At 36.4% G+C, this 7,705-nt stretch overlaps 1 pseudogene; it reads right to left on the bottom strand.

The window, feature by feature from the left end:
- The window catches only part of LOC101575772, a 12,502-nt pseudogene extending 11,944 nt beyond the window's left edge, over positions 1-558 (bottom strand).
- Between the last annotated feature and the right edge of the window lie 7,147 nt (positions 559-7,705).

Below are 7,705 nucleotides of genomic sequence, written 5' to 3' on the forward strand. Positions count from 1 at the left end.
GGAAGACCCAATACTATTATGGACTATTGGACTCTTTCAGAATATTTTGCTGAGTTAACACACCTATAATATTCAAATGACGGAACTAAACAAAAAAGGGGATACAGATGGATATCCATTTTGTATCTGTGTATTCAAAATGGTTAAGATAGATATATATTTACATTCTCTTAATGAATAGAGGGATTTTTTCTTATAGTGTTTGTAAATAGGATATCATGTCTGCATGTTGTACAGCAAATAACCACTAGGAAGAGCGAATGCAATTTGTTAATTATTGAAACTATCCTACGAATTTGATTTGAAACTCTCTCATTGCTATTTGTCTCTCAATAAAATTATGGAAAAAAATAAAATAAAAAGAAATTGTTCTCTCAAAAAAAAAAAAAAAAAGAATTCTGTGAAATTCAGAAAAGTGAGATGGGATCCCTCTGGATCTGAAAGCTTCTAATACATTGGTTTTAGGATTGTCTCTTCTGTCAAGGAACCTTATTAAGGTGTATGTGGCTTGGCTGCCTTGATGACCCAGCTGGCAGACACCATCTTGCTGCCCATCATCTAAATTTTTATTCATGTTGTGAAATTCTGTATCATTTGTACCGTTACTTATTACTGTTTCTGCTATTTTTTACTCTTTAAAATAAAATTTTAAAAAAGCTTTTGATAAAGTCCAACACTCATTCATGATAAAAACCCTATAGAAAATTGGAATAGATGGTCTTCATCTCAATCTGATAAAAGCCATCTATGACAAACCAATGGTCAATATCATACTAAATGGACAAAAACTGAAAGCTTCCACTCTAGAATCAGGAACAAGATAACTATGTCCACTTTCACCACTCCTTTTCAATATAGCTCTGGAAACATTAGCCAGAGCAATTAGACAAGAGAGAGGAAGAAAAGGATAAGGATAGGAAAGGAAGACATAAAATTATCATCATTCTCAAATGACATGATATTCTACATTGAAGTCCCCAAAAACTCCACTGGAAGACTTCTACATTTAATGATAAAATTTGGCAGCTTTCCTGGTACAAAGTCAACACTCAAATATCAATTGCATTCCTCTACACAAATAAAGAACTCCCCAAGAGAGAATCTAGGGAAACCACACCCTTCACAATAGCATCCAAAAACTGAAATATTTAGGAATAAATCTAACAAAGGAAGCAAAAGATCTATATACCCAAAATTACAGTATTCTGGAAAAAAAAAGGGAGATTGGAGAGGATTTCAGAAAATGGAAAGATATTTTTTGCTCATGGATAGGAAGAAGGAACATTGTGAAAATTGTCATTAACAAAATAGATTTAAGGCAATCTTTTTAAAATAATATTCAATACTTTGATGTCTTTTTATTTATTTAATTTTTTTTTGCAGAACCGGGGATTGAACTCAGGCCTTTGCTCTCACCAGGCAAGCCCTTTTCCACTGAGCCATCTTCCTGGCCCTATGTTTTTATATTATAAATGATATAGGATTTCACTAAAGAAAATGATAATAATTCAAGAATGATTGTCATATTGCATGTGATTGTCTTCAGATTAATTGTTGAGATTACTGGATATAAACATGCAAAATTATTTTAAAAATTAAACCAAAGAGAAAAAAAATTAAGGATTAATTTCTTCTTTCAATATATCAGCAGAAATCCACAGTACAATTATCCAAGCTCTTCTCTGTGTGTGTTTATTTATTTTTCTCTTATTTCTTTTCTCCTTTATCTCATCCTAAGTGTTCCTTCCCTTTGAAGTTTCTTTCTCTTTTACAGTATATATTGTATCTTTCAGATTTTATTTATACTTGCAGGTTTTTAAACTAGGGAGATAATATGATGTTTTAATGCCATCTTGATCAAAATATCATTAGCATACCTCATAGATGTAGAGAAAACATTCCTAAAATTCATCTGGAACCTGGGAAGACCAGAATAGTGTAGGCAATCCAGCACAACAAAGGCAAGGCAGGTGGCACTACAATCCTCAACTTGAAACTGTGCTACAAAGATACTATAATAAAATCAGCATGATACTGGCAAAATAAAATGTGTAGCTAACAATTAATGGAACAAATTAGAAGATGTAGATTCAACTACAAACACATCAACCATCTTACTTTTGACAAAGGGGTCAAACATGTTCACTGGAAGGAAGATAGTCTCTTTAATAAATGATGCTGAAGAAACAGGCTTTTCACATACCAAAGACCCATGTCTATCACCATTTACGAAAGTAAAAATGGATAAAATATCTAAATATTAAAACAGAAACACTAAATCTACTGGAATAGAAAGTAGGTGGAAATCTTGAAGACATAGGGGTAGATATAAAGTTCATGAACAAAAAAACAAACTGCCTGGGAAATACTTCAAAGAATCAACAACTGGGATCTCATCTTATTGAGAAGTTTCTATACATCAAAAGAAACCACCAACAGAGTGAAAAGACAACCCACAAATTGGGAAAAAATTTTGGCCAACTGTCCCTAGGGCAAAGGACTTTTATCTAGACCATTTAAAGAATTTTTAAAAATCAAGCCCCAAAAGATCAAAGACCCAATTCAAAACTGGGCATCTGAGATTTATGTACACTTTTCAGATGAAGAAATACAAATGGCAAATAAATGTATGAAAAAAATGTTCAACATAATGTCTTTCAAGAAATGCAAATTAAAACAACACTGAGATTCCATCTCATCCCAGAAAGACTGGCTATCATCAAGAAGTCAACCAATAACAAATGCTAGCAGGGCTGTGGAAGAAAAGGAATGCTTCTCCACTATTGTGGGAGGATAGATTGGTACAACCACTGTGGAAATTGGTATGGAAATTCCTCAAGAAACTAGGATTAGAGATCCCATTTGACCCAGCTGTTCCCCTTCTGGGCATTTTTCCAGAAGAACTGAAAACATCATACCACAGTGACATATCTGCACCTATTTTTATAGCAGCACAATTTGTAATAGCTAGATCTTGGAAATAACCCAAATGCCCATCAACCAGGTAATGGATTTTAAAAAATGTGTTTTTTCATACAATGGAGTACTACTCAGCTATAAAGAAAGATAAACTCAAGGCCTTTGTAGGTAAACATATGCAACTAGAGACCATACTCATAAGTGAAATAAATTAGACTTGCATGTATAAAAATCATATTGTTTCCCTAGTATAAGAAGCTGAAAGAATAAATAAGATTCAAAAGGTAAAATGTGGGCTCTTCCACCCTAGAACCATGGCCTGATTTGTCCATAACCTCAGCCAGGGCGGAGAAGGCCCTGGCTGTAGTGACTACTGCTGTGACTTACTTGAAGCCTCTATTGCCCACATTTTGGCATTATGCCAAGGTTGAGCTGGTTCCTCCAACCCCTGCTGAGCTATTCAGAGCCTGAAAATAATAGTCCTTAGTGCTCAAACTGGTAGCTTCAAACAGCTCACAGTAGAGGAAGCTGTGCTGAATGGTTTGGTGGCCACTGAAGTGTGGATGTGGTTTTATACCAGAGAGATCATAGGCAAGTGTAGCATTGGCTATGATGTTTGAATGTCTAACATCTGATTATATTGGATTTAATATTTGAGTGTTCCTGGATCACATGTGCTTTCAGAATTTTATTCAGAAATATGTGCTTTCTGAATAAAATGAGATGTGTCAAAAAAAAAAAAAGGTACAATGTATAATGTGAAAAAGTGAAAGAGAAAGAAACTTTTCAAAAGGAAAGAACAGTTGAGATGGTGGAAAGGCGAAAAGAAGAAAGGAAAAAGAAAAAAATATATATATCTATATACAAGAGTTAATTATAGGGCCAGGGAGATGGCTCAGTGGAATAAGCACTTCCCTGGCAAGCGCAAGGGCCTGAGTTCAATCTCCAGTTCCGCAAAAAAAAAAAAAAAAGAGTTAATTATAACATAATTATACTAATAATTTCTTTTAGTTCATTTAAAAGAACAGTTAGTGCTTATATTGTTTGATCAATTTTGCATGTCTGTATCTGATAATCTGAATAACTATGAAGAAAACAATATGCAATATAATAGTCATTGTTAATTTCCCATCATATTGTTTTGAAATTATTTTTCATTTTCTTTTTTTTCTCTTTAAAAAATATAATTGAGCCTTGTCTCAGAAGATCACTATGATGCATAGTATAGGGACCAATCAAATACAGCCAAGTACCCTACCTCTGTATCTCTCCTTTTTAACCCCATAAAAATCTCCCTTCCTGGGCCTTCAAGACCTGACATTTTGAGGGGCAACTGATTTCCTGTCAGTGCCCAATCTGTCTCCAAATCCGGGGTCTCATTTCAGTGTTTTGCTTGCTGTTGCAGCCAAAGAAGATTTCTTATCATTGCTACTATCACAGGCCATGCTTCTTAGACACCCACTGAGGTTAATATAAAGATTTGTACTACTCTTAATCTTGCCTGTTTCTTGCCTACTGGCTTAGATGTTACCCACTGTGAAGAACAGTTTTGGTAATATTTTGATTGGGACTGTGTTAAATCTGTATATCAATTTTGGAAGTATGGTTATTTTGACTGTACTGGTTCTGACTATCCAGGAAGAGGGTATATCTTTTTATTTTATGATGTCCTCTTACAATTTGTTTCTCAGAGCGCTGTAGTTTTCATTTTTTACTTCCTTAGTTAGGTTAATTCCTAAGTATTTGATTTTTCCTGGTGCTATTTTAAATGGTGTTTTTTCCCAAATATGTGTGTGTGTGTGTTTGTGTTTGTGTGTGTGTGTGTGTGTGTGTGTGTGTGTGTGTGTGTTTGACACAGGGTCTTGATATGCAGTTCAGGCTGACTTTGAGCTCACTTTATAGGCTAGGCTGGTCTTGAACTTCCAACAATTCTCCCTCCTCAGCCTCCTAAGTGCTGGGGATGACAGGCATGCGCCACCATGCCTGGCTTCCAAATTATTTTCTTAGTGGGTTTATTATTAGTGTAAAGGGATATTACTGATTTTTCTGTGTTGATTTTTGTATCTTACTACTTACTGAATTTAGTTACTCATTCTAAGAATCTACTGATGGATTTTTGGATCCTCTTTGTAAAGAATGATGTCATTTGCAATGGCCAGCCAAATAGCTCAGTGAATTAAAGCACCTGCTTAGGCAGATGCAGGGGTCAGTGGTCCGATCCCCACCCTGCTGTGCCTGCCCTGCCCCTGGGGTGTGCTGAGATGGTGGTTGAGACTAGGCGTGGTGGCACATGCCTGTAATCCCAGTACTTGGGAAGCTGAAAACAAGAGAATTACTAGAAGTCCAATCTGTGTAGTGAGACTCTCTAGACACTGTACTAAATTCTAAATAAATAGATTTGATAGCCATAATATCTATAGTTTTTCATCTAACAACAGCAGAACACATGGAATTATTTCTAAAATAGACCACATACTAGCCAATAAAGAAAGCTTGGGGCCGGGGAGATGGCTCAGTGGAATAAGCGCTTCCTTGGCAAGCACAAGGGTCTGAGTTCAATCCCTGGTTCCGCCAAAAAAAAAAAAAAAAAGAAAGAAAGAAAAGAAAGCTTAAGTAAATACAAAAGAATTAGGGTCAACGATATAGCTCAGTGGTATAAACACCTGCCTGACAAGCGCAAGGTCCCGAGTTTGATCCCCAGTGCCACACACACCAAAAAGTGAAATTAAACACTAAATTTTATGAGGTCATACCACAATGAAATTAGAAATAAAACAAACTATGCAAATGCGTGGAAAGTAAACAATGCACTTTCAAAAAAATGGGTTATAGAAGAACTCAATGAGGAAATAAGACAGTTTTTAAAACTAAACAATAATGGCAGCGCAACATACCAGAATTTCTGGGACCAAGTGAAAACAGCCATAAGCAGAAAGCTTATAGCTAAAGATGCACCTCAAGGAAAATAGAAGCAATCAAAACCCAAAGCTACTAAAAGAAAGGAATTTTTTTTTAATTTATGTGTGTGTGTGTGTGTGTGTGTGTGTGTGGCCAGCTCATCCCGCCTGGGGGTGGGGCTGGCTGACATGTGGTGCTGGAGGATTGAACCACGGTCCCTGTGCTTTGCTAAGCTTGTTCTAAGTAGGTGCTTTAGACCACTGAGCCATCTCACCAGCCCCAAGAAAGGAAATTATAAAAGTCAGAGTAGAAATCGAGGAAATGAAGGACAAAAAAAAAATTCAGAAAACCAATGAACTTAAGAATTGATTCTCGGGGCTGGGGAGATGGCTCAGTGGAAGAAGCGCTTCCCTGGCAAGCGCAAGGGCCTGAGTTCAATCCCTGGCTCTGCAAAAAAAAAAAAGAATTGATTCTTTGAAAGAATAAAAATAGACAAATTTTAGCCAATCCAATCAAAGAGAAAGGATAGAAAAGATTCAAGTTGATGAAACTGGAAATAAAAGGTAAAAGTGCAACCAATACTGATAAAATAAAAAATGTCATGAATCACTTTACAAACTTGTACACCAATAAGTTGGAGAATTCAGAGATAGACTCCTAGATACATACCTTGGTTACTTTGTCATTGCTGAAAGAAATACCAAACACTCAAATTTAAAAGAGGACAAGTTTCTTTCAGCTCACAGTTTGCAGAAGATTTAATCCATAGTCAGCTGGCTTCAAGACAGGGCAGCATGGCAGACAGACATAGTGGAGGAGAAGCTGTTCAAACTTGACAGACAGATGACAAGAAAGTAGCAGCCTACCTCTCCCTTTTATGCTTTCCAGGATACCCACATTTTGGGTGGTGCTATCCACACTAAGGGATAGCATTATCTACACCCAGAACTGTAGGGAGTGAGAAAGCTAGAAAATTGGTCAAGTGTGTGTAGGTGGGACTAGGCCTCAGTGCCTAAAGCAAACAAGCTACCTCAGTCCTGAGATGAACATCCTGTCTGGTTAAGGTTAGCTATTAGTTGCTACACAACCTTGTGTCACATGTTACTAACTTTGCAAAAGTATAAATAAATGTAGGTTTTGTTGTCTGCTGGGTTTGTCTTGCCTACTAGGCAGACCAGCTACCACCTAGCCCAGCTTTTGTCTTCTTGTCTTTTTCTTATTCCTGCTGCCATTTCTCACTGGATAGAACCTATCTGACTGAGACAAGTGGATCCCTACACAGAACTTTCTCAATGTATCAGTGGACTAATTTAGTAATCATGCACCTTAATCCCAGTATCACATCCTTAATCCCAGCAGCACACATCCTATATCCAGCCACCTCCAAAAACCCTCACCTATGACTGCATGTGACTTTGAGGGGAGATCTAGAAATAAACCATAATAATGTGCATGAATTACGAAAATCTAACCAACAAAAACTTAAAACCCTGAATAATCAAATGATAGGCAATAAAATTGAAGCAATAACAAAAATAATAATAGTAATAAAAACCCTACCAACTAAGAAAAGCCCAGATCTGGTTGGATTTATTACTGAAATCTACAACTACACAGAATTTCTAACACTGATACTGAAAAGTTACTTAATGAAATTGAAACTGAAGCAGGATTCCTAAGTTCATTTTTGGAAGCTACCATTACCCTGATTCCAAAACCAGACAGTAATTCAACCCAAAAATAAAGAACTATAGATAATCTCTTTAATCAATATAGATGAAAACCCTCAACAAGAAACTGTCAAGGGCTGGTGAGATGGCTTAGTGGTCTAAAGCACCTACTTAGAACAAGCTTAGCGAAGCACAGGGACTGCGGTTCAATCCCCCAG

Source organism: Octodon degus, unplaced genomic scaffold, assembly GCF_000260255.1.
Source record: "Octodon degus isolate 3935 unplaced genomic scaffold, OctDeg1.0 scaffold00017, whole genome shotgun sequence".
NCBI lineage: Eukaryota > Metazoa > Chordata > Mammalia > Rodentia > Octodontidae > Octodon > Octodon degus.